This window comes from Psammomys obesus, unplaced genomic scaffold (genome assembly GCF_907164565.1).
Source record: "Psammomys obesus unplaced genomic scaffold, mPsaObe1.curated_primary_1811, whole genome shotgun sequence".
Classification (NCBI taxonomy): Eukaryota; Metazoa; Chordata; class Mammalia; order Rodentia; family Muridae; genus Psammomys; species Psammomys obesus.
The window spans coordinates 12,718,794-12,746,390 of record NW_026596244.1 but is presented as its reverse complement, the minus strand read 5'-3'; the positions used below and the strand labels follow the sequence as shown (position 1 = coordinate 12,746,390).

The following is a 27,597-nucleotide window of genomic DNA, read 5'->3' as shown; positions in this document are numbered from 1 at the left end:
CAGAGTGAGTTTACTGGCTAGAGAATGAAAGCCTGACTTCAAGGAACACAACACACACTCCCACGGACGCGCGCGCGCGCACACACACACACAAACAGGATAACTTCTGCCACCAAGCAATACTCATATATAATGGGAGGAAAAATAAAGACTTATATGTCAATAGCTCACTATATGAGGGCCAAGAAGATGGTTCAGCAGGTCAAGGATCAGGCAAGAACGGAACTCTATGTACACGTTCACAAAATCACAGTGTGTCAAAAAATTAAACAGTGACAATTTCTTCTATTAATAAAATGCACTCAGAATAATAAAATACACTAAATGCAGACATAGCATACCGGCAGAAGGCCCGTGGAGGACATGCAAGGCCCCAGATTCTATCCCAAGCACCATCAGGGGGAGCAGATTAAAAAGATGGCTGGCAGAAAATGTAACACACCGATTCGGAACACGCATTTCCCAAGTTAGCCATCTTTTCTGCTGGGCCACTTGTCACACTGTGCACTCAGGCCACCACATTCTGACGATGCACAAACTGAAGAGCCAGCGAATCTACGCCTCTAGAGGGCAGCATTCATCACAGGACAGACAAGTTTGACTAAGAGCATGTCATCCTCCAAGACACTTAAGAAATAGAGCATAAGCAAGCTTAATAGGTTTCTTTTTCCAGGAGCTGGCTCAGAGCTTAGCGCATCACTGTGCAGTGTGACTCCCAATGGCTACAATTACAGTAGATGGTGTTTCTTCAACTTAGCCGCACAATTCCCTCCTCAGGACCCGCGGTCCTACACTTTCTGTCACAGAATGCTCTGTGGAAACAAAGTGCTGGACAAATTCTCAAGAGAAAAGCTGGCAAGTTGTTCCGGTGTCTCCTCCTCCTCTCGTGGCTTATTCCTCTGACTTTAAGGCCTCTAGACAGCACCACGTGTTGTGCAGTCCAGGAGGCTTGTGGGATAAACACCAGATACACACCTTACTCCTGTCATGATCGGACAGGAGAAACTTACTGCCCGGCTTCAAGGGAGAGGAAGAGGAGGTGCTATAACCACAAGACACACCGACCTCCAGCTTTAAAAGCACCTTGCAGAAGCACGCTTAAGAAAACAGTGTGCATCTACCCAAACTCGAAATGTTAAACATTTGAGGTCTTTGAACAATCCTCCCATAGTGTAAGTCAACTGGATTTAATATGTAACCTACAGACTTGCTCTAAACTTGAGACCTTTGTATGGATACACAGAGACATGTATACAAGTATATACACGTTTTTACTTGTGGAAAGAGCTACTAAATGAGATTGCTCCTGGTTTGGTTTGATTACTGTCTTTTCTAAAATATGTGTGTACTCGGTGTCTGTGTGTGTGTGCTGTGTGCGCTGTGTGCATGCGGTTTGTGTACACACACACACAAGCCACAGCATGTGTGTAAAGGTGGGGGATATCTCAAGTCCGTTCTCTTGCTATCATTTGAGGAATGGGAACCACACTCGGGTCAAGCTTGGTGGCAATCACTGTCCTGAGCCATCCTGCCAGCCCACTGTGTGGACCTCTACCCATGGACGGTGTTTGAATTTTTCTTTTATTTTGATCCTTCGTGGCACTAAGGCATGTTACAAAGAAAAGTTTGGTACTGCGCAGCTCTTTCCAGGGCTCTTGATTAAAAAGTCCCCCGGTACTTACTACCCCTATGACCTATGCCTTTTCAAAGTTATACATAATGAGTCTTGTCAGTAACCCTTACCTGCTTCGGTCGGACTGCATGTTTTTCAACATTCAAATACATAAAGTATAACGTATTTACTGTAAGATTTTTACAAATAATACAGACTGTGAGGCTGCCTGCTTGAGTTACACAAATCTCAAGTGATAATAAACAGAAATGTCCTATTTCAATCATTCTAACATCTTCTGTATCTAACTTAAAATTGCACTTTTTACTAAATGGATACAAAAAGTAAGTAGCACAAGTGGGGCTGTGGCTCAGTTGGTAGACTACGTGCCTAGAGTACACTAGGACCTGCTTTTACCCTCAGCATCTCCTAAGCAGGAGTACTTAAGGGAATCCCAGTGCTGGGGAAGTAGGGCAAGAGGGCACAAAGCCAAGGTCATGTTCAGCTACCTGGAAGATATCTGTAACAATACCTCAATAAACTCAAATTTTGAAAAATTTACTGTCTTCGGTTTTAAATGACTCAAATGACAAGGAGCACTGCCAATCAGAGCTTCAGACAAGTTCTGAAAGACCTTCCAAATGAAAAGAAATACTGTTAAAAGGAGCTGCTTGTTTAAAAACTGAAATGATGAGCCAGTCGTGGCGGCACTGTACTGCGATCCAGCACTCTTCAGGCTGAAGAGGATTGTGAGTTGGATGCCAACATGAGCTACATAACTGTGTCCAAAAAAAAAAAAAAAAAAAAAGGTAACAGCCAAGTAATAACTATTAATCATGGCCTGGACCTTCTGGACCTTACAAACCATTCACAAGTCAAAAAAAACGGCAAACAGGTACTAAAAATGAGCTTTATCAAACCAGCTGCACCCAGGCTACAAACATGGAAGAAGAAACGGTGTCTCCTCACTGCTTTACCCCCTGCCTGGCACACACTGACATCCTTGTGCTCAGTTTCCTGAAGCAGACTATGAGGGAACAGGGATGGAGTTCTCACGTGGTCAGTGTGTCCACGCCAGTAGCAGGAATCCTAGCCAGTGTGTAGGAAAGAAGACGAAGCAGGAGTCACCTAAAGACCTTGTACTCCTTGCTCACTGGATGAAAAAGAATTTCACAAAAATTAGATCCACAGTTACCTCTAACAACAATAAAAAAAAGTTTTTCAAATTCAACAACAACAAAAAGAACAGGGTTTGCTTTCTCATAGCTCACTGCAAATGAGCCAACAAGGAGAGCTGAGCATGACCTAGCCACTCAACAGACAACAACACAACCAAAACTCAAGATTTCATACTTTCTCCTAATATAAATCCACACACAAAAGTTTAATTAGAATCATTAAGCAAATCACCTGCAAAAATGACAAGAACACTTGAAGAACACCTGGCTGACTTGGAAACTTAAGAGCGGCTTTTCCCCAGACAGATGGGTGAGCTGGCTGCTCTGGCTCTGGCTGGCACAGTCTGAAGCAGGCCCAAGGAAGCGCATCAGGGTTTCTCCAGCTTCTCCACACGTAAAGAGCATCTGTGGGAGGGAGCAAATACAATGCTCTCCGCTGGGGCCAGGGAAGTCTGTGTCTGCGGATTCGGAATTGAGGCTGATGCCGCCATGGCAGTGGGCACACTTGAGAACCAGGGGGAAACAGAACTTAAAAATAAAACTGGGATAAATTAATGGGAAGTATGGGTGAACTCTGTGACAAAATGGTACAGCCCAAGCCCAAGGCATGGTACTACCTTGTTCAGCTAGACGCACGATGCTGGGGAGCAGCAGCTTATAAAGGATGCATCATGATGGTTTCCACTTTTCCAACTTTCCAAGACACTGCAAATTTCAAGCTCCCATTTATAACAGAGATAAGAAATAAACTGAGAGCAAACACTTGCTTTAAAACCCAGAGCAGCGGGGGGGAGGGGAGGGGGGTGATGAAATCTACAGCAGGCAGTGTGAGGCCTGCTCTAAGGTACTGCGGTGCTGGGGAGGAGGAACAGGGACAGAGCACCTGCTGTGCAAACATCAGGACCTGAGCCAGAGCGCTGGGAGGGAGCAGGAGCTGGCTGGCCGGCCAGCCTAGCTGGAATGCCAAAAGGCAGCAAAAAGCCATAAAGGGAGACACAGGATGAATTCCTCCAGTCTCCACATGTCCGTGCACAGGCGTGTACACATGCATACGCGTGTGCATGCATCACACAACGCACAGAGCACACACTATACCAAACCACACACAGCGACAGACAGGCAGGCAGATTCTAGAGAGTAACCACCTCTGACATACAAGTGAAGGAGGAGAACCTAGAAACAGTCTAGACTTCTTTATGGAAAAACTTAAAACTATTACAACATAACAAATAACAGAACTAAATATGTTTATACCATATGCTATTAGAAGAAAACTTTTAGAAGAGTTTTTTAACAAAACCAAAATAAACTATCTGTTGTTTCCCACGTAGGAACGCATGAGGCCATGATAAATGTCAGACAGCCCCACGACTGAATGACCGAACCTGCTGGGAAACCAAGCCCGTCATAAGGACAGTCACCGGCTACGGAGCAGTGTGCACGGCAGGGTCGTGTGTCTAGGTCACCCAAAGCCATTTTTAGAAGATGATAGCATGGAGAACAACCCGCAGTACAGTAGCACCAGCCTCCTTGGTGAGGCGGCTGATGTTGGGGCAGGACAGGATGACCCTGGAGCAGCATCCTGTGCTGCTGCTGGAATCTATCCTCAGAAAGCCATGGGAACAAGAGGACAGATTCCAGTGCCTTGAGAGGCTCCTGAGGACCGAATCTAAGATGACCACAATCTAAGATGAAATCCAGAGAATCAGAATCTGAGTCTCCTTGATAGAGAAAATAGTCACGAGTCTATTTTGATACACTCAGAGAAAAGTACATACCTCAGAAGAGAGAGCTCTTCCTCACAGGAGAAAGGACAGACACAGAAAATAACACTGGGCAAACACTACAGTAATATGAACACTCAGGTACAAACTATCAACAGAATTTGAAATGCAAAGTAGAAGCATGATGAAAATAAGGCACTTAACTAAATCACAAGGTACTTTCCCATAGGACAATTAAGTGCAAAGTTAACCCGCAACTAGAGTACAATGCTAACATCCGCATAAGCAGTAACAATGCTGACATCACCAGACAGGAGGACAAACCAGCACTGCGTGCCATCCAGTCAGACTCACAATACACTTCTGTAGTCCTCTTGGCCAACAGGGTCACAACCACTGACAAACAAAACCCTGAAGCATTCAATAAAACCCTGACCAGCACTCCTCCAAAGTCTAGTAGTGACAACAGGCGAGAGTTGTGGAATTGTTTCAGGTTGGAGGGAATTAAGGACATGTGGCAAGTGTGGTGGTTTGAAAGAGATGTCCCCCATAGTCTTGGCCATTTGGACACTTGAGCCCAGGGTTGCTGGTATTGTTTGGGAAGGTAAGGTGTGGTTTATTAGAAGAAATACGTCACTGTAGGTGGATTCTGAGGCTTAAAAACTCAACCATTCCCAGTCCACTCTCCCTGCCTTATGCTTGCAGTCCAAGATGTAAGCTCTAAGCTTCCAACTGCTGCAACCACGGTGGTGGTGAACTCCTTCTGCCTCGGGCACTGGGAGGCCAAACAAGCACTTTCCTCACCAGCTGCTCGTGGTATTTTCTCACAGCAGCAGCAAAGTAGCTAATACAGCAGCAAGAAAATGTGACTCACCAGTGACTCTGTTAGGTCCTGGCCCACAGAAAACACGGTGACAATAAATAGGTAATGTGTTTTAAAGAACATGTTAAGGTAATGAACTTGGGCAACTATTGCTTCCTGGATAAAGAAGGAATAAAGAAGTCAAAGGTCAGATACTAAGGCTGAGCAGATGACTCTGCAGTTAGGTTAACTTCTGCTCTTCCACAGGACCTGAGTTCAGATCCTAACACTTTCATCAGGTAGCTCACAACCAGCCTGCTCATTCCAGTAGGTAGGTAGGTAGGTAGGTAGGTAGGCAGGCGTGTGTGTATGTATGTGCACACGAGCGCACACACACACACAAACAAGTAATAAATCATTAAAAAAATTTAGCAAGACACACAGTTATCTAAGCCCTGCCTGCCACTCTCACAGCACTGGGAGCACTCCTTCAATGACTGCTGAGTCAGCAACTTCACACAAGATGGTACATCATCAGCAATGGAAGAGGAGGAAGGAAACCAGCATACACCGTGCACGAACACAGCCCTTTGGGACAGCAAAGGTGACAGTGTTCAGCAGCAACACAATCTGCCTGTACCCTAGGAAACAGGCAGGCAGGCCCAGACATGCAGAACCCTAGATAGCTCTGTCCAATGAGACACCTCAAGTTCCTGCTGCCATGCCTTCTCCGCACTTGTAAGCCTTCTTACATCGCGAACCAAAATCAATCTTCCCTTCCTTTCCCAGTTTTTGGTGAGCGTTTGTCACAGCAGTGAGGAAAGCACATCTTCCCCCATTCACTTTCCTAGACGCACTATGAGTTGAATAGACAGGGAGGCCAGGCGTCGTGGTGCAGGCCTGTAGTCCCAGCACTCAGGAGGCAGAGGCAGACGGAGCTGTGACACTGTACATCCCAGACAGCCAGGGCTGCCCAGAGACAGGACAGCAACACCTGGAAAGCGCAACAAACTCAACACACACTCTCACACATTCTTTTCATTCTATACACAAAGTAAAAACTTTTGGGTTCTGTTTTGTTGTTTGTTCTGCTGTACCTGTCCTGGGCCTGTGAAGCTTAGGTGAGACAGGAGATAGCTTCCCTTAGACAGTTAGGGCAGCCCTCCACACAGACCCTGCGTGAGGACTTAAAAGGCCATCGTCACATACAGAGTAAACTCCAGATCAGCCTGAGCTATGAGATTGCATTCTAGTTCTATCCTGGAAACACTAGACTATCATGAGAATACCACACACACAGACCCTGCAGAAAATGCAACCGGGGGAGACACCAAACTGTAAAGATCAAGTAGTAAAACAGGTGTTAATAATAAATGTCTCAATATGAAGAATTACGACGAAAGAGGAATCTATTTCTCTCTTTGGTTTATAAAACAGTATTTACAAGAAGAAAACAATACAAACTTACCACTAGCCAACTCTGGATTGAGGAAACAAGTCTCTTCCCCAAACTCCACCACCTCCTCAATAATGCCATCATTTGTATAATAAAAATGCATTACAACATATTTACCTTCACAAAATTAACCAGAGAAACCTTCTGAGCTACCACCCTAACCTACAAACAAGATAAGCAGACACTTGCTCAAAGGCAGTTTGATGGAGAGTTCCCAGGATATTGAGGAACTGAAGGCAGAGTCTGTTCTGCAGCTGAAGCGGTGTTCTGTAGTAGCCAGCGAGCACCCTCAACAACAGTACTCATCGCCGGGCACCTGGGATGGCGCAACTGTCTACAACCCCAGCAGAGGCCAGAGGATGAAGAACCAAGGGTCTGACACCAGGTTTTGTTACACAGGGAACTCGGGGCCAATCTAAGCTACATACCCAGGAGGGAGGGCAAAGAGAAGGGAGGGAGGGAAGGAGGGAAGTAACACTAAAATTGAACATGTAAAGATCTCAAAGATTTAATATTAAAATAACATTTTAATACCTCAATAAGTTTTCTTACTTAAATGCAGAGTAATAACAGATGGATATGTTATACAAATATATAGTAAAAACATAATAAAATACACTAAAATTACAACTGTCTGTTGCAATACCACTAGGAGAAAGCTTGGCGTTCAGGTGTGTGGCTTCGTGCAACGCTGCCTCAGATGGAAGTTAACAGTGTTTAGGGGTCTCCCAGAGTCCTCTGAGCTCCCCTTCTCTTCTGCTGCAGGAAGCAAGGATTCCGAGGGACCCTCCTACACTAGACAACACTGCATAACACAAGAGGCAGGGAAACGGGCGGCAGTAAGGGGCTGCAAGGGAGACTGTTCAAGTCACACTGTGACATGAACTGAAACAGGACAAAGTTTGAGATGAGGACATTCCGAACTTTGCTAGAAGAGAGGGGCAGTGAGGAACCAGTGAAAAGAATCAGTAATACTAGAATTTCAAGTGGAAATTTCCTGCTTGGGGCGTTATAAGACAGTAAATAGAAAAGTGGATGAGGAAACTATCTATTCAGATCTTCCTAGCTTAAGAGACCTAACAGAGGTCAAGAGCATGCTGGAACTATCGAGAAAAATGCAACGAGAATCATTTTACCACATCTTAAAACAATAAAGCAACACCTAGGAAAGAAATCCTTTGTTGAGAAGGAATCTGAGGAATCAGAAGGTTAGAGTGATCTGTGTCAGGGCTGCAGCATGGGCCAGCAGTTAAGCACACCTAGGCCTAACTCCACATGGTGGCTCACAAGGCTGTACTCCAGTTCCAGATCTTTACACGTTCAGATTTAGTGTTACTTCACTCCCTTCCTTTCTCCCTCCTTTCCTTCTCTTTGTCCTCCCTCCCTTCTGGCCTCTGCGGGCCTGCAATGCACAGACACCCACAGACATTACGTAAAATAAGGTCGTTTTAAATTATTGTTTTAAACAAAGAAATAACCTGTCTCCATCTCCTCTTTGTTTCTTTGCACTATTTAAAATATCAGAATTTAAAACTAGTCTAGAGAAAACAGAAAATGAGTAACTGTCAGAAATGAAGTTACTTCCAGGAGGGACTGACAGGCACGAGGAGCTATCTTTAAAAGAAGATGCAATTCCTCCCTGGTGGTGGTGTTTCCATGGTCTATAAATTTGTCAAAACTTTTTCAGTCATACATTTTAAATAGATGAGCTAATTTCAGAAACTGAAAGAGCAAAGGGAACAGCAAACAAGCAAACACGCCAGGGGCCGTTTGCCGTCCCAGTGCACACATGCAGGTGTTTCCACCACTAAGCTTGGCCTGAGCTTATGCTGGTGAGCGGGTCCTGTGCCCAGAACACGACCAGGACTCTGAGGACCTCAGAAGGGCCCCTGAGTGGCAGCTGGCAAGAAAACAGGGACATCTGTCCTACAACCATAACTCTGCCAACCAGTGAGCCGCCAAGACAGGCCAGGGAGCATCAGGGACAGGAACAACTGGCAGTGCTCTAACTGCTGAGCTGTCCTCCAGCCTGACTTCATTCAGCCTGGGTGCTTCCTGAGAGAGCACCAGCCGAAGCAGATCCAGATTCCTAGCCAGGCTGTTGGGTGCTGAGTTTGTAAACATTGTTTGTGCAGAGTGATGAGCAGGTGACTTCTCAGATGTGAGAAAATATGCCTTATTTCTCTTTAATGATATTAATCTTCATCACTAACTCAAATTCCAATATACCACATTAGCATGAGTGACTAATTCAATCTCCCAGTCAAGAAAATAAGGTAACATACTCTACTCCACAGATTAAAAAATCTGTAACTTGTAAGGCTGTGCTTCCTCCATCAACTGTGTGCACAAGCATTATAATTTAGTGTGCATCTGTCTGACTTCCTAAGCAGCTGGAAATGAGGGAGGGAGGGAGGAAAAACAAAAAGAGAAATACAGGGAGGGGAAAGAAAGGGAAGAGGGTGGAGAAAGCAGCACTCCTGTGAGGATCCGGAGCGGTAAGCAAAGCTGATTCTGAGGCTGGCGTGACCAATCCAAGAACTCTAGGAAGCTGTAACTTAAGGGAGGCAAACAAATACATAAAAAGTGTATCTAGACACACACACACATCCATGGTGTGCATGTGTGAGTAAAGTCTGAAATCCAGCTCATAGGAAAAAGGGGCCACGATGGCGATTATCTCCACACCTGACAGCCTGAGCTTTATCCCGGGAACTCACTGGTAAAAAAAGAGAGAAATGACTCCCACAGGCTGTCCTCTGACCTCCACACCCACATTGTGGGCATGTACCCACAGGCCTGATAACACGCACAGGCACCAACTCACATGTGCACACATGCGCACACACACACACACAAAAATAAATCAATGCTTAAATGGTGACAATCAGTAAAAGAATACATGCTCTGCCAGACTTAGAGAAGACATAACTGTCACTGAAAAGAGCCAACACCGCTACAGTCCCTGTGTGGACTGGCCTCTGCTCTACTAAAAGCACGTCAGAAATAAGCCAGCGAGGAGTACAGGGACCAACCACTGATGTCCACTACACTCAGCCTCAGCGGACTGCTGAGTCAAGGCAGAACCGTGAGCACAGCTACAGCTACACAGCATCTTTCAGTGAGACAGGGCTGTGTGAGGGGCGGACACGCTGGTGCTGCAGGGCCTGAGGTGAGCACTCGGCCTTCTTTCCATCAGTTTCTTTGTAAAAACCAGCATTAGCAGCCACGCTAAGAAAGCAAGCTGAGGGAGAAGGTGTCCACGCACAGAAGAGCTGAAGACTTCTCCCTCACTCTGCCCCAACCCTTGCTCCCATTAGCAGAACTGAGCCCCGCCGAGGCGTTTTTCAGGGGGGTAGGAACCTTTGTTGCTGTGTGTATGTGTACACCTGCGTGTTGTTAAACATGTCGCAGCATGCATGTGGAGGTCAGAGGACAGCCTGTGGGGCAACTCTCTCTTTCCAGTTCCGTCATTCCACGACAGTTCCAGGGATTAAACAAGGCTGTCAGACCTGGAAGCAACTGAGAATCTTAGGCCCGATGTCAGGCGCTCTTTCCCACCAATATTTATTTTACTTTTAAATGTAGAAGGGGCATGTCCACAGCAGTGCTGGCCCCCAGAAGCCAGTTACAGGAGGCTCTGAGCTTGGGGGTGGAGTGCTGAGCCTGGTCATCTGTAAGAGTGGTACATACAAGCTCTCACTTGTGGAGTCATCTCTCCAGCCACCCCATTTCAGTATTTTTTAAGCTGTAATAGAAATTAATAGGTATTCTACTCTTACATGTAGCCATTGATAAAATTTTACAAAAGCACAGAATTTAAAGTTCTCAAATACACAAAGTTTAAACAGATGTACACTATTTACTAAAAAGTAGTAGATTGCCTGCCTAGCATGCACAGGCCCTGGGCTTGATTTCACCACTGCAATAAACAAACAAACAAACCACTTAAAAATCAATCCCCAGGCTTAGCTTTGTGTAAGGTAATAAAATAAAAATGTGAAACTTTTAAATCTCCCAATAAATATATAAAAATAGAAGTACAGACATAAAAAGTACTTCTGAAATTCAGTATTAATAACATACTAAGTATAAACTCATGGTAGACAAAATATAGCAAAGAAAAAATGACATTTTTTAAATGACGAAAAAGAAGTAACATTAGGGAAATAGTCCACAGAACCACTAACTTAAATAACATACTTACGACATTAACAAGTATTAGTTCTTAAATTTCTGCTATGCTACGCAAACATGTCCAACCATAATTTCCAACTGTGAGTGATATTTCAAAGTCTAGAGTGCCAGTGCGTGCCCGTAATCCCAGCAGTATGAGACCAGAGACAGAAGGTCAGGTCAAGGTCAGCCCAGACTCCCTGGGACCCTGTCCTCATTAATGAAAATGTTAACCATTCTTAAGTGAATATGAAGTAGACCGAAGCCCTTCTCCCTCCCCTGTATTCTGCAGGGCTAGGGATGAAGCTCAGGGTCCTGCACACACAGGCAAGCGCACACCACTGCACCCCCCCAGCCCACTGCATATTTTAAAGACATTTTATCTTAATAAACTTCTGCAAGTGAAGTGACAATGTCTTGGACACCTGGTCTAAAAGTGACACTAAAAACAAAACTAAGCACTGAGGTTCAGGCAAATCATTCTAATACAGGTTAAATTTCACAACTACTTTGGAAACAGACATACCTGGGAACTGCTCTTCTTTTCTCCTGTAATCTGCTTCTAATAATGAATCCTACACTTTCTAAGGATATAAAGCACAAAGCATAGCTTCCATGAGTTCAAATTTCTAGTCCTGTGTTCAAATCTCTCCATCTGTATCCTCTACCTACAGCATGTGAGCGTGAGGCACAAAGCGTAAACAGCACATGTGGAGGTCCTCAGCACGCTGACACACAGTAACATCCACTAAGTGCTAATGATGGCCATGATGCCATTATTAATTCACCAGACGAGGCATTTGGATCCTGGATTCACAGCGTTCTCCGTCTACCCTCACACAAGTCTACCTGTAGGTTACCAGGCCAAGGCTGAGGCTGAATTCAATCATCAAAAGAAAAGAGTTGCAGAGGGGACCGCCTCACTTCCACCTGAGTAGGCCTTATTCAGGCCTCAAGTGCCTCAGCTACGGTCAATACATGAAAATGCATATTCATTTGCTTTGGCTCCAGGCTTTACTTAGCACTATCATTTAATAACAGCTCTTATGGAAGCCTAATAAGAAAACATTCATTTTTTTTTTACACAAACATGATACCGGAAGAGGCCCGTGGACGAAAAGAGAAATCAATGAAGTCATCGTTCAGATCTATTTTAGATAAAGTTTCTTAAAACTGTAGGTCATTATTCCATCAGGGGTCCCAGAGTTCAGGGTGGAGGGCATGAAAACTTTGTCAATGGTAAAAGTTTCTGAGCACACTTTAACTTTAATGTCTGAAAGTTAACTCAAAATCAAAAGCAAAATGAATATGAGTCGCCTGTGCCTGTTGGGTCATGTGACTTCACTGCAGCCCTGCTTCTGAACACAGAACACAAGCACTTTGCACTCTCAGGCCATGCAGCACAAATGCACATGGACTGAAACGGCTGTATCAGACACAAGAGTGCTGTCACATGTGCTGCAGTGTGTTTGCTGTCCATACAAGGTTCCCTGCCTGACAGACACACCACCATTTAGTTCCGGAAAATAGTGCTGAAAACAAAGACGCTTAAAGCACTCCTCCTGTCACTTCTCAGAACGTCGTCGCAAATTCCTGTATCTTTGGATTATACTGTATTAGAATGTTCGATTTTTTAATATTTATGTATTTATTTTTATGTATCTGAGTGATGTGTCTCCACACACACCGCAGGAGGGAATCAGATCCTTTTACAGGTGGTTGTGAGCCACTATGAGGGTGCTGGGATTTCAGCTCAGGACATCTGGAAGAGCAGCCAACCACTAAGCCACCTTCCCAACCCTAGAATGCTTGGTGTTAAAAACAAGTTCCTGGCTCAGGTTTCATTTCAAAAAATTACTCAGTAAATTTTGGCTTAAGTCTAGAACAAAATTTCGAACAATTTCTGAAATTGCCCTAAACATATTCCTGACATTTATTACTAACAATGAAGCAAAGCAGCATGCTCAGCACTGACAATTATAGAATCAAAATGTCAATCAACTCTGGAAAAAATGCTGAAAATGTCTGTACCCTGAAGATCATATATTCAACTAAGATTTAATTCTTTACAACCAAAGAATTGTAAAAATTTTAAATATTTTATCTACTGTCAGTAAATGTTTAATTTGTGTATCTATACCCAGGGTTGAATATAAACCTTTTAAGTAAAAGACAAGTTTTTTTTTTTTAAGATTTATTTATTTATCTATTTATTTATTTATTTATTTAATGTGCATTGGTATATTGTCTGTATGTACGTTTGTATATGGTGTAGGATCCTCTGAAACTAGAATTATAAGTAATTGTGAGCTGCCATGTGGGTGCTACGAATTGAACATGGGTCCTCTGGAACAGCAGCCAGAGCTCTTAACCACTGAGCCATCTCTACAGCCCCCAAAAATGCTTTAAGGAAAAGTTTAAATGTTTAAAAGTTTAAGGAAAAGTTTAAATGGACTGCGTTGTAGAATCTACTCCTGAATCAAGAGAAACCAGCACGAGCCACAGTTGTCCCAGGGTAGAAAGCTGTCTTAGAACTAGATGGCTTCCTCGAAATGAGCAAAGAAAGTCACATGAGAGTTGTCCACTACAAAAATCTCCTCTCGGGCTGTAGAGATGGTTAGTGGTTAGAAGTGCGGGATGCTCTGGCAGAGGACCCAAGTTCAGTTCCCAGGCCCCACTGGATGCCTTTCAAGCATCTGTAACTCCAGCTCCACAGGACTGGATGCCCTCTTCTCGCCTTCACGGGCACTTACAAACGTGTGATACACACAGACACACACATAGCGAAAAATAAAATATATAAAATGTACTAATTCATTTAATGAATACTTGCAGATCACCCCTGAAGAAGGCACTACTGAGCACCTGAATACGCAGGTAACAAGACAAGGCTTACAGTTCAGAGATTACTGAAAAGATCTCCTGCTTTGTTCTCGTCCAGTCTTTGCTCACGTGCCATACACCGACTAGCTTACTACGTAGCAGGGATGGTAAGGCGTCTGGGGGAGGAGAAATTCACAAAAAGTGAATACGATGTGGCCCCTACACTCAAAGAGAAAAAAAAAGATCACCGCAGCTGCTGTAAAAGTGACAGACACTGTAAGTAAAAGTAACTCATTCTGCTTACATTAATCAGGACATGTTTCCTAGTAGATCTTTCAGAAGTCTGCCTGCGTGTGGTGCCAGAAGAGGGCACTAGATGTCATTATAGATGGTTTTGAGCCAGCATGTGGTGGCTGAGAATTGAACTCAGGAAATGAACTTTGGAAGAAAAGCCAGTGATCTTAACCTCTGAGCCATCCCTTCAGCCCTTAAATAGGGTCTTAAAGGAAGAAAGAATCCTCTAGGCAAAGGAACAGGAAGATGCAGAAGACAAATATACATGACAGTACAGTTGGCCTTCTGCATCTATGCACTCCAAATCCACAGACTCAACATCCTCAGCTTAACTCAAGACCAAAAACATTAAACTAGAAACAAAATTTTAGCCTTCAGTACCAGCACTCAGAAGGCAGAGGCAGGTGGATCTCTATTGAGTTCAAAGCTAGCCTGATCTACAGAGCAAGTTCCCGGACAGCCAAGGAAGGCCTGTCTCAGAAAAAAGAAAAGAAACAAGAATGTTAAAAGTGCTTGTTGGAGCTGAGGAAACAGCTCAATTAGTAAACAGTCTGCTCTGCAAGCATGAAGATCTGAATTCAGATGAACGTTAGCTCGTTAAAAACCAGTCACTAGGCCCAACAACACTAGGAAGCCAGAGACAGCTGGATCCCTAGAGCACACTGGCCTGCCAGCCTACACAACGGCTGAATCCCAGGTTCAGTGACAGACTTGTCCCAAAAAATAGGGAAGAGAACAACGTGGGCAGGCCTACAGCCACATCTATGCCAACACACAGGTACGCAAGAACACAGAAGCAAAGGACACACACAGAAAAGCTGCTTAGAATAACTGAATACACACATTTCTCCTGTCTACCACGCAGTTTAACAATTGTTTATCTCACCTTTACACAGTGTTAGCTAGAAGTAACCCAGACAAGGTATTCAAGTTGATCAAGTTGGTGATAAGCAGTGCGACAGTTGCTGGTAGCCTTGGGGGACTCTGGAACTAATAGTGAGCTGCGATATATACACACATATGTGTGCGCACACACATGTAATGTACGCAGATGTCTTATATTCCTGAAAACACAGCCAGTCTTTTGCATAAAAATGATAAAAGTCATGTGAACAACAAAAAACTGAAAGTATATGACTACTTGGCACACACTCGATACCGAAGAAGTCTGCTCTTCTGGATTCCCACCTGAAGGCTGTTGTCTCCCAGGAACTTGGGAAGTAAAAGGAAGTTTACTTACAGATAAGATCTGTACTAGAAAGGCCACCAGCCAAGGGTCGACTGAGGTGAAAAATGCACAAGACAAAAGCAAAGCAATAGAAAGGCTCAGCAGAGAAAAGCAACATAAAAGAGAAGACAGATAGGAAAGTCCTTAGGAGAGAAAGAACACACAAGGCCCCAAGCTTCCCCACCTGACCACTTCTTTAACCTGCATGTGTGTGTGCTTTTTCTTTTAATGTACATTATCACGTTACAAAATATACATTCTGGCACTCGTATCTAAGAAGCCCTCAGTTCTAAATATACTTTTACAGGGGTAGTTTACCAAATTAAAAAAAAAAAAAAAAAGTAAATTCTGCCAGAAAGTGGGAACTTTTCCTCAGTTTCTGAAAAAGCATATACACTTTTAAATTATTTTTAAAGTAACTTTCACCTTAAAAATAAAAAGTTCTATCGACTGACTTCTCTATAAGTCTTTCAATAACAGTCAGTTCTCAAACAGAATCTAACTGGTAAAGTGCCTTATACAAAAAAAGATATCCAAATAAAATATCTAAATCCAAATAAGAGTGGGGGCTTAATTACAAAACAGCCTTCCCAACACTGGCACTACTGGTATTTTAGGCCAGATAATAATTTGCTTTGAGTGCCGCCCTGTTTATCATCTAAACCAGTTCCTAGCCATTAGATAGCAGTTAGTTAGTTGATTGGTTAGTTAGCTAGCTCGTTCGTTTGCTGGCTCCCCCTCCTCCTGTCCTCCACTGCTCACTCTGCTCCTGCTTCTCTGCTCCCTCTGTATCGCTGTGACCATCAGAAACCCCTCCCACTGTCCCAGGCTAGCTACTACATGTCAGAAACAGGGCTGTGATCCTTATTTCTCCTAAAAGCACAGCATCTGCAAGACCCCATCATGTGGATAAACGGCTATGTTGTTGTGCAAGCAATTCAACTGGCCTTTCAGGTGCCTTTAGGGTCCTCACAATGTTTACGTCATCCCCTGGGCCAGGTGCCTGAGATAAAACCTGTCTGCCACTCCCACCAGCTTTCTGCCTCGGTTTCTCTCTTGCTCCCTGCTTTCTCTGACCTTCTCTCTGGGGGAGGGGGACAGCATGCTCCTCTATTATCTTCTCCTATACTCGCCCATTGTCTCTCTCTCTCTTTCCTTTCCCCAAATCTCTTCATTACAGATCTGTTGTGTGTGGCATTTTTATTATTACAGACTGAACAGAGAGATGGAAGAACATGCCAACAGCCCTACAGCCAGTAAGCATGAGCTCTTGTGTTTGTACCCACATGAGGGTGCCTTGAGTTCCTGCTCTATAATCATTGTTACATCATCACATTTTTCATATGACTTTTGAAAAGTAACACTGCAACATTAAAAAAAAAAAAAAAAACTAAAACTGTAACTATTAACAAAATGGAAGTGAAACTGTCAAACCTCCCCAACTGGCCCAAGATAAACAGCAAGCACTTTCAGCACTAAGATCAGTGTTTGCATTTCCTCTCGGGAAGTTCACAACACCCCTTGGAACAAGTAGTAGCCTTTTCTCCTAAGTAAGGAATGGACACGTGGCCTGTAACCCTAACCCTAAAAGGTTCAAAATTCAGTTGAAGACAGATGAAAAGTGGGGATTTTTAAAAGGAGACTAAACAAACTATCTCAATTAAAGGTAATGAAAAGGAGGACACACACGATGGGAATGCCACATAAACAGGGTGTATTTGAAAAGAGGGTTTCTGAGCACTGTCTCTTGAGAAGGACTGAGATGAAAGGCAAAAGGGAGGGTGCCAGAAAGAGGCAAAATCAGGAGGAAAACAGAGTCTGGAGGACTAAGAGGAAAACTTAAGTGATCTGACAAGGCAAAGACGACAACTTTGAGGCTGCTTTCAAAGGAAGACAGACTACAGCTGGGGACAGAGGAGCCAGCTCTGTGCCCTGTGCTCAGGGTGCACCCAAACTAGACTACAGCAACAGAAACGAGGAAGACTGCAGGTTTGGTTAATGGCAGTTCCCAGCACACAAAATCCACCAACCCAATTCCGTAATTTCTATGTTGCTTTTAATTTGTGTCTTGTCTCCTCCAACCAGAGGTAAGTTTCTAGCACACGGGTATTTTTATGCTTTGTTCCCTTAGATCAAGGCCTGGCACAGTAGGTGTTCAGTAAATATCTTCTGCTGAATAAAGGCAGCATTCAAAATAGAGATTTATTCAAGGGCAAAGATCACAAATGACATCAGGGTTTGAAAACAGAGCAACCTTACAGAAACAATAACTTAACCCTGCACTATGCAATATTGCAGCGGCCAGCACTTACTGAGCACTGAGCCCAGTGCCACCGCGTGCATGCATGATGCCAGTCTTCCTAATTACCCCACTGGAGCTGTAGGTACTAGCACAGCTTACAGGTCACACTTACAGGAAACACACTGAACTTGGGCCACCGACTCAACGCCTGACTCTTAGCTATTCATATAGAATTATTAGCATCTCTCTTACAGCTGAGTTAGAAATGCAGGCTAGATCAGACTCTCTGTGCAGACCTCCTATCAGGGAAGGTGGAAATTTTCCCCAGCCTGGGACACACTGATTACACATACAGATTATAAATTCAATAGTTTAAGGAATCCAGAGGTTGAAAAGCTAGGAACAAAATCAATCACCTAATCAACATTTCAAACAGTAGCAGATAACAACCCAAAGAAATAACAGGGTGTGACCTCTGAGTAAGACTGACCTCAAAGCTTCCGGTCCCCAAGTATGCCTTTCAACCCTCCCTCTTCTTCGGTGCTGCCTCTCCCCTCCCCCGCACCCTCACCCTCTCCTCTCCTATTGGATGACTTTTATAACAAATTTAAATATGTTTCCTGCTCCAAATTTCTCAATCCAGTAAATTAAAATCTTCTCTTTTTTGATGGAAACAATCCCATCGGTGGAATGATGGACAGAGTGAGGCCCTGCCCTGCTGTCCCACCAGATTCACAGCGAGTACTGCCCACACCTGCGGAGGCAGATGACTGAGTTCTTAGAGCAGTCAGGATGTGCTCACCCCCTAAGCCCAAGATCCTTCTTGAAAAAAGCTGAGGTGGAAAGAAAGCTTCAGACACCTAACTCCAATTGCTACCAATAAGAAAAAGTTCAAATGTTGACATTTTAAAAGTTGGAGCTTCATCAAATTAGCCATCTAATATAGCTCCACCTGCAGATAAACCACCCTACTTTCTCATTTACATCAAAATCTAAAGGAATTTGCCTTAAAAAGAGGGGGACAAAAAAAAAAAAAAACAAGAAGGGCCAGAGATAACAAAGTCATCATTGCTGAGAAATGTCTCAATCCTTTACCTGCAGGTTTTTATATACTTATATAATTCTGTTGAGTAAAAGCATAACCAAATGGTTCACAAACCAGAAAAACCTTCCAAAAACATAAAAGAAAAAAAAAAGTACCGGTTGGATTAGAAGTTAAAGGAAGACACTGCTCCTGAGAAGACCCCAGTGGGGTCCCAGCACCCACACGGGTGGTCCACCATCCCCAGGGACAACAGCGGCAAAGGGTCTGCCACCTCCAGCCTTGCCAGGCACCGGCACTTAAATGCACATACCCCACACAGACATGCACACATGCACACAGGATAACAATACAAACCCGTTATAAAACCATCAACAAGTATTTGCTTCTTTCATTTATTCCTTATATATGCTGATAACACCAACTATTCCAGACTTGCAGAAAAAGTATTTTTGAAAGCTATCTTGTATTTAAGGAATATTACACATACACAACATTTTATGAAAAAAAAAAAAAAAAAAAACAGGTATCTAGTGTTCATCTAAATAAAGATTATTTCAATCTTAGTCTGAAATGTAACTGATACAGATAAATCTTCTATTTAGCTACAAGATTTTCTAAAGCTTTTTATTTTCAGGGTTAAAGGGAAAGTAAAGAAGCCAGGGCGTGGTGGCTCACACCTTTAATCCCAGAACTCTGGAGACAGAGGCAGGTGGATTGAAGTGAGTTCAAGGCCTACAAATCTGGTCTAGGACAGCCAAGGACACACAGAGAAACCCAGTCTCTGGAAAAACAAACAGACAAGAAAAAGAGAGAGAGAGAGAGAGAGAGAGGTAGTAAAGAGTGAGAACTAATAACTAAATTACATTCCAGGATTTTTTGATAGTCAACTTGAATTGTAATCATTATCAGAAAAAAAAAATCACTAATTACTCAAGAATAAAGAGGAAACCTTTCTGTTCCATGCACTACTCAGGTCTTTCGCAATGAACTGAAAGTTCAGTAAGGTTCAAATAAATCTTCCCTGTCTAAAATAGTCCTGTCATTTCTCTTGTCTTTAGGTCTTTTTAATAAAATGTTAATGAAATGTATTCATTTTGATGCTTATGAAACAGGACTACAAACTCAAGTGTTCATTTAAATGTTGGGCAAAATTAGTCAGGCAGTGTTGGCACACTCCTTTAACCCCGGCAGAAGTAGGCAAGTCTCTGTGAGGTCTTCAGAGCTAGTTCCAGGACAGCCAAGACTACACTGAGAAGCCCTGTCCGAGGGGACAGGAGGGATGGGCTTGAATAGGAATGGCCCACATAGACTCACGTTTGACTGCTTGGCCACCCATAATGAGCGGCTCTTTTAGGAGGTGTGGCCTTGTTGGAGTAGGTGTGGCCTCTGGCAGAAGTGTGTCACTGCGGGGCTCAGTCGTTCAAGGTTGGCCAAGCATTCACCTCTGCTGCCCAAGGATGGAGACAGAACTCAGCAACTTGTCCAGCACCATGTCTGCCTGCACACCACTTCCTGTCATGGTGACATGGACTAAAGCGCTGAGCTGTGGGCCAGCCCCAGTTACATGCGGTCCTTGGTAGGAGTTCCTGTGTCTCTTCACAGCCTAGAAACCCTGACAACAATGAAAGTGCTGGCAAAATTACGCCTGACTCTAGCCCTCTACCTACATCATACATGAAAAGGCATGTAACTTAATAAATCACCATTGGTGACAATCACACGAGCTCCGCACAGTTTTCAGTCGCCTCATCACCCACAGCAAACCTTGGAAGAACGTGCTCACCCGGCAACCCGGTGCTGAGGAAGTAACTTGGCCAAGGCCATAAAGGCCATTTAACTGACTTCCTGTGTATGAGTATTCCTAGACAGATGAGACAGGAGCTAGCAACTCCTTGCTGGTTCCAGGAATGTGTTTTCAACCACTGGTTGTAGTTAGTTACAGATTACTCAATACTTTTGGTGAAGCAAATTCTCAGACTGTGGACACTATGCCAAGGTCTGTCACTCCTTAGGCTCTCCTAAAAACATGACATCCTAAAGCATCAATCAATTTTATACATTCTTACAACAGACAATGTGCCTTACAGTTTCACTGACTGGCGTTGTGAGTATCAGCAGATAGAGTTTGGTGGCATGGGCGCCTCTCGGCACTTGGGAAGCCGAGACAAACGGCTAGCCTGGCATAAGAAAGCCCCAGGTACACATAGTGTCTTCACTGGTGACCTCTCAAAGGTGGGGAAGGCTAAGGGTACATGTGTTCGCCTTATTTCGCACTGGCTTTTAAGATTTAGAAGTCTCAGTGGTCCTTTAATATAGAAAAGAGCATTTGTCACAGTCTACCAGCACACAAACACACAAGCAGGGAGGGAGAAGGAGCTCCCTCCTTCCACAGCCTGCAGGTGTCTAGCAGCTACTCTTCAGGAGGAAGGAAAGGGCAGAGGCGGCAAGCTTAGCAAGAGACCACACAGGACCTGAATGACGCACAGCTGTGCTTTAGCTCTGATGGCGAAAGCGCGTGACAGCTGAGCTCCTGTGCATCTCCATGCAGGGAAGGTAACAGCACACAGCGCAGACACTGCTCCTCCTCTCCCCTTGTGAAGCTCACTGTTAGAAAAACTGAGTGTACTCACAAAATTCAGACATTTTTAGAAATCTTTTCTTTTAATCATTCTCCTGTCCCAGAGCTCAGTGAGAATCGCAAATGTTTCTCTAGGATTTCACAATGTCAAAATGTTTTAGGAATAATGTTAAGTATATTTATATGTAAACTTGTAATTACAAGAATATGAATAAATATCACATGCATTAAGGATATATACTCCATTTGCATATATGAAAGGTGTTACAAGAAACTATCAATGAGTTTCTTAAAATGCTTCACAATTTGTTTTCAGAACCTGTGAAATGGAAGCTTCTACCACGGGGGATGTAGCTCAGTGGCAGAACCTTGACTAGCATGTATTGTGCTTCTGGGTTCCAATCCCCAGTGGCAGGAGGAAAAAGCTAACTTCTCTCTTAACAAGATTCTGTTAGTACAAAATACAAATTTTTAATACAAAAACAAGCATATTCCTACGCATCAATTGAGGTGGTTTGAATGAGAACGGCCCTCACTGGCTCACAGATTTGAACCCTCGGCCTCCAGCTGGTGAACTGCTTTGAGAAGACTAAGAGGTGTGTCACTGAGTCTCCTGTGCTTGTGGGTCGGTTGCCAGCTTTCAGCTACTTCTCGTGTGCCATGCCTGACTGCCTGCTGCCATGTTCACCCACCATGCTGACCATGGACTCATCCTCTGAAATTGTAATTTTTTTAAGTAAGTTTCCTCAGTCCTATTTTGTCACAGAAATAGAAAAGTAACTAAGACATCAATTATGGCATATTTTGATAAGACATCTCTACTTCTCAGGTCCATCTAGAGAGCATCACCTCTGCTCCTTGGTCCAGAACTCTCATCAGTGTAAACGCAGACCATCATTACAATGCCGCCCACAGGACCACATCGCATCTAGAAAGCAGAACCCCCTGCACTGGCCACTCTGGCTCCGTAGTGTAAGGCTGCTCACACTTCATATGCTGGAAGGTTTAGCTGCCCTCTGCCAGCGTCTATAAACTTCCACATAGAGGCTAAATTCCATCTACTTCTTGCTCCTGTGCATGAGATCCTACTGGAGCAGTTACAGCACACTTCCACTTTTCTATAGCTGCATTCACATGGCACAAACAGCTGAAAGTTGTGACAGGGCATGCTGACCCACACTGAGGCATTGCCAATCCTTCCTTTTCGTCCACCAAGACTTCAAGAACCATTTTCAAAGTGTATCTACATGCGTTGCTGCTAACCCCCCAGACTCCAGAACTGAGACACACATAGACACAAAACTTCAAGGCTCTCCTCTTAACAGCAAAACCGCCAGGGAAGAGTGTAAATGTTACCATTCTCCATCATGGAGTCCCATCATACAAGTAAATCACATTAATTCTAATGCCTTTTAAATAGACTCATGTCTCACCCATGCGAGAAACAATGAAAGTAGAAGGATCTCTACATAGCAAATATTCCAAAGCTATATCCTCATCCTAAAATCACTGTAGACCTACCTCCTTTTTTAAAAATATTTATTGGTGGCTCAAGAGATGGCTCAGAAGTTAAGAGCACTGGCTATTCTTCCAAAGGTCCTGAGTTTGATTCCCAGAAACCACATGGTGGCTCACAACCATCTGGTGCCCTCTTCTGGCACCCAACTGTACATGCAGGCAGAACACTGTATACATAATAAATAAATAAACCTATTCCAAGAGATTTTTGCCAACTGAATACTCTCTTTAGAAGCCAAAGAAGCTTTAGAAGGCACTGAATTCAAACAGAGAAACATAAAGTGGATGATTGTGTATTTTTGTTTGATTTTTCAAAACAAGGTTTTTCTGTGTACCCCTGGATGTCCTGGAACTCCTCTGTAGACCAGGCTGGCCTGGAACTCAGAGAGGCTTCTGCCTCCTGAGCAATGAGATTACAGGTGTGCAGCACCACCATCTGGCTTGGGTTTTTTGTTTGTTTGTTTTGTTTAAACATCCCTAAGTACTAAACTATTTTTAGTTTTAACTTTACACACAAAAAGAATCCCTAATACATGCGTAGTTAACACAGGAATGGCCCTCCATTGTAAGGGACACAAAGAAGCACATATCTACACGTAAGAGAGGCAGCCTTCTCTGCCACTAATTTTCAGAATTGCTTCATTAGGACTGAGATCGAACTTAAGATTATAACAATGCAAGGAAACTTTAAAAATCTGAGTTTTATTCATAAGCTCCCTAACACAGTCCTGCTTTCTGAAACTGCATCTCAGGATCTATGCATGATATTGGAAACATGTGACTTTCTACAACAGGATTACCTACCCTGGGACTGAGCTGGCAGCTATGTTTAAAGGCTACTTCTCTTTTCAGCTGTCACTCTCGATCACTTAGGAAGCATCTCTTTTGGGGAGTGTCTCTTCTCTTACTATGCCCATGCTTATGCCAACACAAATCTACCCAATCCCCCATATTTAAAACTCATTTTCAGCTCTTTTGCCGCATCAGCAATCTCAAAAACCTAAGGCTGTGAGAATGACACCCATCTCTACCTACACTGTCAGCAGCATATTTCCCCAGCTACTCTGCCGCCCCAAAAGCTACATGGGGTGGGGCCCGGAAGATGCTGCTCGGGTGATAAAGTACCTGCCAAGCATGCCCAGAGCCCCAGGTTCCATCCCCAGCACTACAAAACCAGAAAAGGTGGCACACACCAGTAAGGTCAGCATTCAAGTCCTCACAGGGTGATAACAAGTTAAAAGGTCATCATTAGCTACACAGCAAGTTCAAGGTGAGCCTGGGACAAGAAACAGAGTGAAGAGAGAGAAGCGAAGAAAATCAGAATGAACCAACACATGAACTATATGAACCAGCTCCTAATGCAAACTCCACCATCGAGAGCAAAGTCAGCTGCCCCGGTTCTGATTTCTTGCTCATCAGAAACTACTAGCACCATACAAGCATTTAAAGCATTTCCTTTACTCGCCTCCTCCAGTGTGGCCCCCAGGTAACTAACCATGGTGGTCTCCTAATGAAACAAAAGCCAGCACAATGTCTCTAAAATACAGCTTCTCCATCACAGTGCTCTATGGAGCACTGTTTTCAAATTCCTTTATGAACTGTCACCTTGCGGCTGCACAAGCACACGGACCTTAGCCGGTAGAGAACCCCCCTCAGCAGGCAGGCATTCCTACAAGCTAACTTCCTAATGACAGTCACCTTTTGCATGTTCTGACTCTAAGTCTGTAATATTTTGTTTGCATGTGTTCTTTTCTTTTGAAAACTTGCAAGATTTGGCTCAGACACTCCAATTCCTGGGTAGTCCAAAACTCAGCATTTCCCTAATGAAAATGTGCAGTGACAGTGCCTGGCACATGGTGATCTCAGAGTAACAATGGTCATACATGTGCCCCTTTCCCACACTTTTTAAAAGGTTTGTTTATTTTTACTACTACTTCACATGTTTGTGCCGCCAGTCAGGGGACGACTCTGCAGAGTTAGTTTTCTCCTTCCACCTTTGGTTCTGGGAATTGGACTCCAGGGCCCCGGCCAGCAGCTTCAGCCAGTGGGCCATCGCACCAGCCCAGCCTTTCCCACAGCTCTGTGCAATTTGTATTGGATTGCCTCTGTCACTGGTCAGAAAGAAGACTCAGCGTGTCAAATGTTTTGTCGCCTCCACATTCACTAAATCACCCTCATGATTTAAACCAGCCACAAACCGAGCACAGCCCGCACTTGGTGTGCGGCCCTGACCAAACGAGATACACCTCTTGGTTTGCCTTCCCCTTCTTTCCAAAAAGCAAAACTATGGAAGACTAAGTTTCTCAATCACCATCTTTTTTAAAAAAATGGAATTCGTGACTTTTCAGGGTCACAAATTAAGATTAAGAGAGCCAAAAACATATTTCATTCTAGACCTACAGTTACATTCACCATTCAATATTTTAATGCCAATTCTCATCTAAGTAGAATTTAAGATCTCATAAAAGTGTATGAAGAACAAAGCATCTAAAGAATAAAAGAGCTGGAAGACCCAAAAGAGAGCAAAATGATCAAAGAAATGAGGAAAAAAGTAAAAGTACTCTTAAAATGTTCAGACATAGCTGTCAGTCATGGCGTACACCTGTAATCCTAACTCTCAGAAGGCAGAGGCAGGTAGATCTCCGTGAGTTCAAGGCCAGCTTGGTCTACAGAGTGAGTTCCAGAACAGCCAAGGTAACAAAAGAAACTCTGTCTGGAAGAAGGAAAATGAGGAAGCAGCAGCAGAAGCAGCAGCAGCAGGGGGAGTAACAGGGGTGACAGATGACAACAGACAACCAAAATCTATAAAAGCAAGAAAGGTAAACTCATGGTGTTTGATCATTCCTCAAACTGTATCCTGGAAGACTGAGGAGGCAAACTGAAGATAACGGAATTGTCACTTATTGCAGAAACTAATAAAGTTACAGGCTCATTACTTTAAAAGGAGAAGGGGGGAACAGGACCCAAACACTGTGAAATGTGAGGAACTTTCAAACAAATTTAATCATGATCCTAAATGGAGAAATCAAGCTGCATGGACATAGGGATGAGGTAGATAAGCACAGGCTTCCTTTCATTTCCACACAGGGTCTCTACTCTGCCCACATGTAGCTGTCTGGAAGGACAAAAAGCTAGGCTACCCTTACATATGTGAAGCATCACTTTTCTGTACCTCTAATTTAGCACTCTTAAGATATCTCAAATACTTTCTTCAAAGCGTATGAAGTTTCTCCTTTAGCTGACAAGTGAAGCCAAATAAAAGAAGCCGCATGTAAGCCCTTTCAGTCTCTAGCAAAAATTTGCAATCACATAAAATATGTTACTCCACCTCCCAAAAGAAAAAAACAAACAATAGAAAAGAGCAGTACGAACAAGAAAGTGCAGCAGCTTTCAGGAGGAGGCAGTCTAGTAAGCACACTCCCTGAAATTAGTCTCAGTGAGTTAGCTGTGCATCCTCGGAACTCTAATTCTCCTGAGCAACTGCAATGTGCTGACATCCTCCTTACACATTACAACCTGTGCACTTGTGAAATAGGTGTTGGAGGCACCAAATTTCACTATGTACTAACACGAAAACTGCTCTTCCTTCCAAGGGCAACTTCAAATGCAATGTTCAAAAAGAAAAAAAAAATATTAAGAATTGATTTAAGTGATTCCCACATGGGAATCCATGGGAGTTTCCCTGAAACAAAAACCACTGTGGTGTATCACAGCCGGTGTGGCAGGAAAACCTACAGGACAGAGCTGTCTATGAGCGTTCTCAGCTTCCCTTGCCAATTAGTGTCCAGAAAGGCGCAAGCATCCACTCTGAAGACACAGCTCCCTTAAGAAAAACCCGGTGTACTTGCATTACTCCTGCAATCCGATGCTTTCTCCCATCAGCAGGAAGGAAAGGTCTCCGCTGCTAACCCTCCGGAGAAAACAACAGCCAAACTCCAGCAACAAGCACCCATCCGCTCCCACTTGCCACCCTAGAACGTCCCCCTCCCCCGGGTCCACTCACGCGTCAGAGAAGAGCGGTGGCGCTGACAATGTGGGCTGGCTCCCTTCCTTCTTCGGGCTGAGGCGGCAGCTGCGGAAGGCTCGGCGCGGAACTGAGGAAGAAGCGGTTCTAGCGTCGCTCCACCAGGCAGCCACCCGGGTCTCTTCCGCGCTGCCGGGAGCAAGGCGGCAGCGGCCCCGCTCACCGCTTTTCCTCTTCCTGGGTCTCTGCAGGCTTCGGCTTCTGCCCGTCCTGAGCCACTTGTCCCGGGACAGTCACGATCGCAAAGCTCGGTGATTTTGTTTGGGTAAAGTTTCCTCTGGGCGGAGGCTGCGGCTGGCCCCCCGGGTCCCCCCCGGCCCCGCCGCCCTTGGGGGCTGGGGCGGGGAGGGGGCACCGAGAACTCCCGGAGTCCCGCCGAGGAGCCGGGAGGGGGGTGGCGGCGGGCCCGAGGAGAAGCCCCCCCCAAGAGGGGGAGAAGGGGAGGGGAGGGGAAGGGAAGGAGAGGACCGCGGCGCCGGGGCCGCTCACCACGCCGCCGCGGCCGCTTCACATCGGGGTCCCCGCCCCCCGGCCCGGGGGTGGCTCCTGGGCTGGAGGCTCCGGCTCATACACTCCGCGACGGGATGCTACGGCCCCGGGCGGCCGGACAGGACGGTGGCTGGGCTGGGGACTCGGCGGGCTCGGATCGGCGCCGCCCCCGCTCCCGGCTCCCGCATGTGTCGCGGCGGCCGGGACCCCCTCCCTACACCTCGGGGGATCCTTCGCCCCACGCCCCGGGCCGAGGCAAAAAGCCCGGCCCCTCGCGGGCGTCCTCTCCCGGCTGAGCAGCTAGCAGTCCCGACCCGCGGCGGCCGCCTCCCTGCCCCCGGCCGCGGGCTCCGGCTCCGGCTGGGGCTCCGGCTCCGGCTCCGGCGTGTGCAGCAGCAGCCGCCGCCG

General features: G+C 44.8%; 1 protein-coding gene across 1 annotated transcript in view; it reads right to left on the bottom strand.

The window, feature by feature from the left end:
- Fbxw7 (F-box and WD repeat domain containing 7) overlaps nt 1-27,263 on the bottom strand; it is a 151,201-nt gene extending 123,938 nt beyond the window's left edge. Inside the window, exon 1 of the mRNA XM_055596580.1 lies at nt 26,680-27,263. The gene's annotated coding sequence lies outside the window, so the exon portion shown is untranslated. The remainder of the gene's footprint in view (nt 1-26,679) is intronic.
- Between the last annotated feature and the right edge of the window lie 334 nt (nt 27,264-27,597).